The sequence below is a fragment of the Bufo bufo genome, chromosome 2 (genome assembly GCF_905171765.1).
Source record: "Bufo bufo chromosome 2, aBufBuf1.1, whole genome shotgun sequence".
Lineage (NCBI taxonomy): Eukaryota > Metazoa > Chordata > Amphibia > Anura > Bufonidae > Bufo > Bufo bufo.
The window spans coordinates 17,295,942-17,307,109 of record NC_053390.1 but is presented as its reverse complement, the minus strand read 5'-3'; positions in this window follow the sequence as shown (position 1 = coordinate 17,307,109).

Here is an 11,168-nt window from a genome sequence, read left to right as displayed (position 1 = left end):
AGGAGGCAAAGAGGAGGGTACAGTGGGTTGGACATAAGGTTTAATAGGGACTTGTGATAAACATTATGGATCTTCCAAGTCTGAGGAAGATCAAGACGGAAGGCAACGGGATTGATGACGGACAAGATCTTGTAAGGCCCAATAAACTTAGGACCCAACTTCCAGGAGGGCACCTTCAGTTTGATATTCTTTGTAGACAACCACACCAGATCACCAACATTCAGGTCCGGACCAGGCACACGTCTCTTATCCGCCACACGCTTATATCTCTCACTCATCCTCTTAAGATTACCCTGAATCTTTTTCCAAATAAATGACAAAGAGGAGGAAAATCTCTCCTCATCAGGTAAACCAGAAGACCCCTCTCCAGAGATGGCCCAAACTGCAAATGAAACCCATATGCACCAAAAAATTGTGACTTATCAGAGGACTCATGGCGACGGTTATTTAAAGCAAACTCAGCAAGGAACAAAAAAGAATACCAATCCTCCTGATTCTCCGCTACAAAACCGCGCAGATATGTCTCCAGAATCTGATTGACGCGTTCGGTCTGACCATTCGACTGAGGGTGAAAAGCAGAAGAGAACGACAACTGAACCTCCAAGCGAGAGCAGAAGGCCTTCCAGAATCTGCAAACAAATTGCGTGCCCCTATCAGAAACGATGTCTGAAGGAATGCCATGCAATTTAAACAATATGATCAACAAACGCTTGCGCCAGCGTCTTAGCATTGGGTAACCCAGGTAAGGGAATGAAATGTGCCATTTTGCTAAAACGGTCCACTAGCACCAGAATCACAGTCTTCCCCGAGGAACGAGGCAGGTCCCTAATAAAGTCCATGGACAGATGCGTCCAAGGACGGGAAGGAATGGGTAACGGGAGGAGAGAACCCGAATGCCGTGAATGAGGGACCTTGGCACGAGCGCAGTTCTCGCAGGCTGCCAAAAAACCCTCAACCGTCTTACGAAGAGCCGGCCACCAGAATCTACGAGTAATGAGATCTACTGTGGATCTACTCCCCGGGTGCCCAGCAAGGACAGTATCGTGGTGCTCCTTAAAAACCTTGTGTCGTAAAGCAAGAGGCACAAACAACCTCCCAGGAGGACAAAAATCAGGAGCCTCTGTCTGGGCTGCCTGAACCTCTGCCTCCAAATCAGGATATAGAGCAGAGACGACCACCCCTTCAAAATCGTGATACGGTTCAGCTCCCTGAAATCCAGACAACGTCTTAAAGAAGCATCTTTTTTCTTAACAAAAAAAAAAACAAACAGCGGCAACAGGTGACTTTGAGGGTTGGATGTGTGCCTTTCTCAGGCTCTCAGAGATATAAGTACGCATAGCGACTCTTTCAGGTTAAGAGATATTGTATAGTCGTGATTTTGTCAGTTTGGCATCTGGGATGAGATTAATAGGGCAGTCCAACTCCCGGTGAAGGGACAACTCCTGGACACCACTCTCGGAAAACATATCCGAAAATTCAGAGAGAAAAGATGGCATAGTCTTGGTAGAAACCTCTGAAAGAGATGCCGTGAGGCAATTCTCTCTGCAAAACTCACTCCAACCATTTATTTGCCTTGCTTGCCAATCAATGGTGGGGTTATGTTTAGTGAGCCAGAGTAGCCACAACACTAGAGGAGTAGGTAATCCGCTTAAGACGAAACTTGACATATCCTCAACATGAGAGTCACCCACAGTCAAACGGATATTGTGAACTATGCCCTTTAACAATCTCTGAGAAAGTGGAGCGGAATCGATAGCAAAAACAGGTATATCCTTTTCCAAAGTGCATACCTGGAAACCATGCGTTGTTGCAAATTGATTATCAATGAGATTGACATCTGCTCCACTATCTACAAAAATCTCACAAACAATGTTCTTGCTGTCTAGAGCCACCCTGGCAGGTAGGAGAAAACGGGAACTACAAGCAAACGGCAAACCTTCAATTTCCGCATCAACCTTGCCAATAGTAGCAAATGGAAAGTTTTTAGAGGGTTTTTTTGTTTTGTTTTTATTACCCTCAGAAAACTCCATGAATCTCCTAGAGGGGCAAACATTAGCCAAATGATTTATACCCCCACAACAGAAACAAACCCTCCTCTGAGAGCTGAATCCTCTACTATCAGAGACAAGCAAACCCAGCTGCATGGCCTCCTGCTCAGAGGGGATTGAGACAGAGTGAGACCCCTGCGTACTGAATGAGACAGCCACACTGTCCTTGGGCTGAATATGACTCTCTCTCTAAGACGCCTGTCAATACAAACAGCTACAGACATGGCTGACTCTAACGACGCTGGTCTCTCATGAAAAGCGAATGAATCTTTCAATCTTTCCTAAAGACAATGTGTCACCACTACTTCTGTGAGAAGCCTCCTCCTCCGATTTTTGTTGATGGTAATCTTGAATTCCAGGTCTCTAGGATTGTGGATTCTCGCATTATCCGCGGTTCTCTCCAATACCTTGTTCATTGGGAGGGTTATGGTCCTGAGGAGAGGATGTGGGTCCCAGTGGCGGACATTAAGGTTACTCGTCTCATCAAGGCTTTCCATAGGTCTCATCCTAAGAAGGTGGGTTCTGGGTGTCCGGAGTCCACCCGTAGAGGGAGGGGTACTGTCACCGCCACTTCTGTGAGAAGCTCTGACAGACGTCCTTTTCTACCTCTTGCATGATGTTCTTTGTTTTGGTTTCACTTTGTAATCTCATTTCCTTCTCCCAGGTGTCACCTATTTAGACTAATCCTCTTTCCTTTATATTCCCTCCTATACTGCCTCACTTTGCGGTTCATACTACTCCCTGGATTGAAAGTGTTCACTGCTGGAGACTTCTGTTGCTGCTTGTTCAGATAAGTCCTTTCATGTATTGCGTTTCCTTGCTGGCTTGATTCTAGGTGACCGTGACTCCCTCCGTATTAAGTGCAGGGAGCCGGTGGTCGTGTCCCCTCACTATTATAGGGTTTTCAGGTGTCAGACAGTCTAGGTACGAGGGCATGCAATCGTCTACCTCTGAGACCCTTGTATGTTGCTTAGCAGTCAGGGTGAGCTCTTAGGGTTTTATAGGGGTCACCTTTATGCTCCTTAGTTTGGATCAAGCAAGTCGGATGTTTATCCATAACTTCCAGCTATCTGCAACATCATCCGTGACATTATAAACCGCCATTACCGTCTTAAGCATGGATCCGGTTTCAACCTTGATTGACCGCATGCAAGGTCTTTCACTGGAGGTAGCAGATCTCTGTAAAACTGTGTCTCAGTTTTAGGTGACCGGTTCTGCTTGCGTTCATGGAGTTGGTTCCGAGCCTAAGATCTCGCTTCCGGATACGTTCTCCGGGGTAGTGAGAATTTTGTTCGCTTTAGAGAGGCTTGCAAACTCAATTTTAGTCTACTTCCCCATTCCTCTGGTGATGAGGAGCAGAGGGTGGGGATCATCATCTCGCTGCTCAGGGATAACGCTCAGTCTTGGGCCTTTTCGCTGCCGGTGGGGGCACGGCCCCTCCGATCGGTGGATGAATTTTTTGCAGCCCTGGGGCAGATATATGATGACCCGGATCGTATTGCTCTGGCTGAATCTAAACTGCGTCTTTTATGCCAGGGTAAACAGTCCGCAGAGATATATTGTTCTGAATTTCGGAGATGGGCAGCTGCTACTGGTTGGAACGATGCTGCACTCCGAAGTCAATTTTGCCATGGTCTTTCGGAGGGATTGAAAGATGCATTTGATTTTCATGAGAGACCTGCCTTGTCTCTAGCTGTTCGTATTGACAGGCGTCTTAGAGAGAGAGGAGAGACCACTCCTTCCTGTCATATTCAGTCCAAGGACAGTGGGGCGGTCTCATTCAGAGCGCAGGGGCCTCAGTCTCTCTCAATCCCCTCTGAGCAGGAGGCCATGTAGCTGGGTTTGCTTTCCTCTGATAGTAGAGGATTCAGTTCTCAGAGGAGGGTTCGTTTCTGTTGTGGGGGTATAAATCATGTGGCTAATGTTTACCCCTCTAGGAGATTCAGGGAGTTTTCTGAGGGTAATAAAGAAACAAAAAGAAAAAAAACCTCTAAAAACTTTCCATTTGCTACTATTGGCAAGGGTAATGCGAAAATCGAAGGTTTGCCGTTTGCTTGTAGTTCCCGCTTTCTCCTACCTGCCAGGGTGGCGCTAGATAGCAAGAACATTGTGAGATTTTTGTTGATAGTGGAGCAGCTGTCAATCTCATTAATAATCAATTTGCTATAACACATGGTTTCCAGATATGCACTTTGGAAAAGGATATACCTGTTTTTGCTATCGATTCCGCTCCACTTTCTCAAAAATCGTTAAAGGGCATAGTTCACAATATCCGTTTGACTGTGGGTGATGCTCATGTTGAGGATATGTAATGTTTCGTCCTAAGCAGATTACCTACTCCTCTAGTGTTGGGGCTACCCTGGCTCACTAAACATAACCCCACCATTGATTGGCAAGCAAGGCAAATAAATGGTTGTAGTGACTTTTGCAGAGATAATTGCCTCACGGCGTCTCTTTCAGACGTTTCTACCAAAACTGTACCATCTTTTCTCTCAGAATTTTCGGATGTGTTTTCCGAGAGTGGTGTCCAGGAGCTGCCCCCTCACCAGGAGTACGATTGCCCTATTAATCTCACCCCAGGTGCCAAGCTGCCAAAATCACATTTATACAATCTCTCCCAACCTGAAAAAGTCGCTATGCATACTTATATCTCTGAGAGCCTGAGAAAGGGACACATCCGACCCTCGAAGTCACCTGTTGCCGCTGTTTTTTCTTTTTTTTTTTTTAAGAAAAAAGATGGTTCTTTAAGACCTTGTCTGGATTTCAGGGAGCTGAAATGTATCACAATTCGTGACCCATATCCGCTTCCTCTGATCCCGGACCTGTTTAACCAGATTGTTGGGGCTAAAGTTTTTTCTAAGTTGGATTTAAGAGGGGCATACAACCTAGTCAGGGTCAGGGAAGGGGACGAATGGAAGACGGCCTTCAATACCCCTGAGGGTCATTTCGAGAATTTGGTTATGCCCTTTGGTTTGATGAATGCTCCGGCCGTCTTCCAACATTTTGTGAACAGCATTTTTTATCATTTAATGGGGAAATTTGTACTGGTGTATCTAGATGACATTTAGATTTTTTTTCTCCTGATTTCAAGACTCATAGGGACCACCTACGTCAGGTCTTGCTCATTCTGCGGGAGAATAAATTGTACACTAAACTGGAAAAATGTGTGTTTGCAGTTCCGGAGATTCAATTTCTTGGTTTTCTTCTCTCCGCTTCTGGTTTTCGCATGGACCCTGAGAAGGTCCGCGCTGTGCTTGATTGGGAGCTTCCTGAGAATCAGAAGGCGCTGATGCGGTTTTTGGGTTTTGCCAATTATTACAGAAAGTTAATTTTGAATTATTCCTCTGTTGTTAAGCCACTCACTGATATGACTAAAAAGGGGGTAGATTTTTCCTCCTGGTCGGTAGATGCGCTTAAGGCCTTTTCTAGTATCAAAGAGAGTTTTGCTTCCGCTCCCATTTTGGTACAACCTGATGTCTCCCTACCTTTTATTGTTGAGGTGGACGCTTCTTAGGTGGGTGTGGGTGCGGTCTTATCTCAGGGTCCTTCTCCTGCCAAATGGCGACCGTGTGCCTTTTTCTCACGGAAACTCTCCTCCGCAGAGAGAAATTACGATGTGGGAGATAGGGAGTTGTTGGCCATCAAATTAGCTTTTGAGGAATGGCGCCATTGGCTAGAGGGAGCCAGCAATTTGTTTCCAGATTCTGGAAGGCCTTCTGTTCTCGCTTGGGGATTCAGTTGTCATTTTCTTCTGCTTTTCACCCGCAGTCGAATGGTCAGACCGAACGCGTCAATCAGAATCTGGAGACATATCTGCGCTGTTTTGTGGCGGAGAATCAGGAGGATTGGTATTCTTTTTTGTCCCTTACTGAGTTTGCTTTAAATAACCGTTGCCAGGAGTCCTCTGATAAGTCACCATTTTTTGGTGCATATGGGTTTCATCCACAATTTGGGACATTCTCTGGAGAGGGGTCTTCTGGTTTACCTGATGAGGAGAGATTTTCCTCGTCTTTGTCATTTATTTGGAAAAAGATTCAGGGTAATCTGAAGAGGATGAGTGAGAGATATCAGCGTGTGGCGGATAAGAGACGTGTGCCTGGTCCGGACCTGAATGTGGGTGATCTGGTGTGGTTGTCTACAAACAATATCAAACTGAAGGTTCCCTCCTGGAAGTTGGGTCTTAAGTTTATTGGGCCTTACAAGATCTTGTCAGTCATCAATCCTGTTGCCTTCCGTCTTGATCTTCCTCAGACTTGGAAGATCCATAATGTTTTTCATAGGTCCCTATTAATACCTTATGTCCAACCCACTCTACCCTCCTCTTTGCCTCCTCCTCCTCTGATTTTTGTTGATGGTAATCTTGAATTCCAGGCCTCTAGGATTGTGGATTCTCGCATTATCCGCGGTTCTCTCCAATACCTTGTTCATTGGGAGGGTTATGGTCCTAAGGAGAGGATGTGGGTCCAGTGGCGGACATTAAGGCCACTCGTCTCATCAAGGCTTTCCATAGGTCTCATCCTGAGAAGGTGGGTTCTGGGTGTCCGGAGTCCACCCATCGAGGGAGGGGTACTGTCATCGCCACTTCTGTGAGAAGCTCTAACAGACGTCCTTTTCTACCTCTTGCATGATGTTCTTTGTTTTGGTTTCACTTTGTCATCTCATTTCCTTCTGCCAGGTGTCACCTATTTAGACTAATCCTCTTTCCTTTATATTCCCTCCCATACTGCCTCACTTTGCGGTTTATACTACTTCCTGGATTGAAAGTGTTCACTGCTGGAGACTTCTGTTGCTGCTTGTTCAGATAAGTCCTTTCATGTATTGTGTTTCCTTGCTGGTTTGATTCTAGGTGACCCTGACTCCCTCCGTATTAAGTGCAGGGAGCCGGTGGTCGTGTCCCCTCACTTTTATAGGGTTTTCAGGTGTCAGACAGTCTAGGTACGAGGGCATGCAATCGTCTACCTCTGAGACCCTTGTATGTGCTTAGCAGTCAGGGTGAGCTCTTAGGGTTTTATAGGGGTCACCTTTATGCTCCTTAGTTTGGATCAAGCCAGTCGGATGTTTATCCATAACTTCCAGCTATCTGCAACATCATCCGTGACACCATGGCAAAATTGACTTCAGAGTGCAGCATCATTCCAACCAGTATCAGCTGCCCATCTCCAAAATTCAGAACAATATATCTCTGCATACTGTTTACCCTGGCATAAAAGACGCAGTTTAGATTCAGCCAGAGCAATACAATCCGGGTCATCATATATCTTCCCCAGGGCTACAAAAAATTAATTCACCAATCGGAGGGGCCGTGCCCCCACCGGCAGCGAAAAGGCCCAAGACTGAGCGTTATCCCTGAGCAGCGAGATGATGATCCCCACCCTCTGCTTCTCATCACCAGAGGAATGGGGAAGTAGGCGAAAATGGAGTTTGCAAGCCTCTCTAAAGCGAACAAAATTCTCACCACCCCCCGGAGAACGTATCCGGAAGCGAGATCTTAGGCTCGGAACAAACTCCATGAACGCCAGCAGAACCGGTCACCTGAAACTGAGACAGTTTTACGGAGATCTGCTACCTCCAGCGAAAGACCTTGCATGCGGTCAATCAAGGCTGAAACCGGATCCATGCTTAAGATGGTTATGGCGGTTTATAATGTCACGGATTAAGTTAGCAGATAGCTGGAACATACAAATAAATGAGCGACTGGCTTGATCCCAAACTAAGGAGATTATAGGTGAGCCCTATAAAACCCTAAGAGCTCTCCCTGACTGCTATGCACATGCAAGGGTCTGTATGGTATACGATTGCATGCCCACGTACCTAAGACTGTGTGACACCTGAAAACCCTATAATAGTGAGGGGACACGACCACCAGCTCCCTGCACTTAATACGGACGGAGTCAGGGTCACCTAGAATCAAGCCAGCAAGGAAACACAATAAAGTAAAAGACGTATCTGAACAAACAGCAGAAGCAGCCTCCAGCAGTGAACACTTCATCCAGGAAGTAGTATAAACCGCAAAGTGAGGCAGTATGGGAGGGAATATAAAGGAAGACGATTAGTCGAAATAAGTGACACCTGGCAGAAGGAAAGGAGATGAGAAAGTGAAACCAAAACAAAGAACATCATACAAGAGGTAGAGAAGAACGTCTTCCTTTATATGGGAGGGAATATAAAGGAAGACGATTAGTCAAAATAAGTGACACCTGGCAGAAGGAAAGGAGATGAGAAAGTGAAACCAAAACAAAGAACATCATACAAGAGGTAGAGAAGAACCTTCTCACAGAACTGGCGGTGACATCTCCTAGCAGCCTGCACCCCTTTTCCTGCAGTCAAGGCTTCACCACCTCAGCACAAGGGAGCTCTGTTTCCTTCCCATCATCTACTGGTCGTGATGCTCCTGCTCCTCGTTGTCACTTATTTCATCAGCAATCGATCACAGAGGCGATTGCAAAAAGACAACAGTATGCGTGCACTCATCCAATAGCGCAGAAGCTGAAAGTGCTCCTGGCCAAGTTGCTGGTACTACAATCCCTCCCTTTCCATGTGGTTGACTCTGCACCTTCAGAGGACTGATGGCTTTTGCCAAGCTGAGGTGGAGAGTTCCAAGCTCTCATTACCTCCCAAAAATGGCTGTACCAACCCTGCACATGTATGTTGAGAAGGCTAATCCTTCAGCCTGTCAGTGTCTGGTAAAGTTCATGGTACCGCCAACATGTGGATCTGTAATTATGGTCAAGGACAATATATCTCCTTTATGACCCACTGGGTAAATGTGGTTCCTGCCCAGGCAAACCAGCAACTAGGTGATGGCAATGCTGCCTCTGCGTTCTCAAACTGATTCCTGCACCAACGTCCTCCTCTGTCTCCTCATCCTCAACCTTGTCCTCAGCCTCCACTGTATGCACAATTAGGAGTGGTCATCCAGCATACCACCTATGCCGAGCACGGCGGTATCATGCTGTTCTGCATCTGGTTTGCCTGGGTGAATGGAGTCACACTAGGGAGGAACTGCTCCGTGTCCTTCAAGAGGAAATCGAATCATAGCTATCGCCTCACCAACTTCTCAAAAGTCAGAATCATTTTGTTTTGGGTTGTTCTTGTGATGGATCAGAAGAAGGGCAAAATAATCACTGACGTCAACACAAACTTACTGCTGACACCATCTCCACTCTGTCGGGGGGGGCTCTACTTGTATCAGCGTGTAACAGAACAGGTTCTGTAGACATCTATGTGGAATCAGCTGACGACAGTGTAAAAGGAGTGCGCTCTTTCACGCTATAGTAGAATCTTGGGCCACTGCACGGTTAAGTACATTATATTTGATACTAACATTGACCTGTAAGGCTGAGTTCACACTTCAGTTATTTGGTCAGTTTTGGCCCTGTAACTGACCAAATAAGTGAAGTGTGAACTGATTCTAAGACTGACGCCTGTCAACTGCCTGTCATACTGACTCACATTAACTGTTTCACTACCACAACGGACTAGATATGCATGTTTATGCAATGCACAGTGTTGTACACCGAGATACAGGCTCTCTGCAGCCAGGAAATAGCAGATTTTTAATGCGCTTCATCACAAGTTAATTCAGGTCTAATCAAATTCAGTGAAGCGTCCGAATCGAATTTTTGAAAACCTTGCTCATCTCTAATATATACCCTGGAGGACTGTGTAATGGTCTTCATTTCATATCAGATAAGGTCTCTATTATCTTATCCAGCTCTGAAACCATGAGTCTACTCGACTCATACCAGAAAGCAACTTACCTATAGTAATCTAGGCCAATGGATTGTCCAACAGATTATCTGTTAGGAGTTGGCATCACCGTAAATATATCATAGCTGGAACTCTAGATCTGAAGTATATATTTATTTAGGACTTCAGAGACATAAGCAGCCACAGCAGCCTGAGGGTAGGGTTCTCTAAGAGCACGCTCAGCTTGGAGGAGGGACCCACAGACATTAGAAGGTACAATAGAATGGCAGGATAATCTGGCTATAAATGTATTAAGAAGAACCCACTATATGTAAGTTATACTTTACAGGCCTGAAGCTGTGTACTTTACACTACAATGAGGGCAAAAAATTCCCAAAATGACCTACTTAGTGAGTGATGAGCGTATTAACAAATATATCTCATTCCCATACAGTCCTATTAGACTGAAAATCGCCCTATTTTACACTCACTAGTTATCTTTAAAACTTAACTTTTTTTCCTATTTGTTTATTAGAATCTTACTTCAAGATAGGAAGTAGTACTTAAAATACTGCAGTAGAATTCACAGTATTATCAGCATGTCTATTGGGATAATACATGTCTACTACGTATACTCTCAGCAGTGACATTTTGGATTCCTCCATATTACTTAGGCTTCATGCACACGACCGTTCTGTTTTTTGCGGTCCACAAATTGCGGATCCGCAAAACACTGAAGCCGCCCGTGTGCCTTCCGCAATTTGCAGAACAGAACAGGCGACCCATGGTAGAAATGCCTATTCTGGTCCGCAAAACGCATGTCTATTGGGATAATATATGTCTTCTGCCTATACTCTCAGCAGTGACATTCTGGATTCCTCCATATTGCTTATGCTGGCGTATTACATCAGCATAGTCCACTACGATGTAATCACTATATCAGTTATTGCCTGCCTAACTGTGCTCCTAATGTGTTCTCTAAAATTCGACTAAACTCTGCCTCCCGACATGTTTCGCCGGAATACCGCCGTCCTCGGGGAAGATTCTAATAAACAAATTGGAATAAAAGTTACGTTTTAAAGATTACTAGTAAGTGGAAAATAGGGCGATTTTCAGTCCAATGAGGGCAGACACATTCACCTCAGTAGATGATTCACTTTATGCAGATGAAAGATCTGATAACGTCTACACTTCCACAGAACAAAACTGAGCAGATGACTTTCTGGCCTTATTCTCTGAAGTACAGCAACTCCTGAGTAGAGGTGTAGGTCCCCAACCCAGAACATAGCACTCTCTGCTTAGCTTCCCACATTAAGAAGAAGAAGACCTGTTCAGGATTGAGAAGCTGTCTATAGTGAATCTGGACTGAATTAGTCAGTAAGGATAATTTCCAGAATGTTTCCATTCTGCCATCATAGCTTTTTTCAAAGC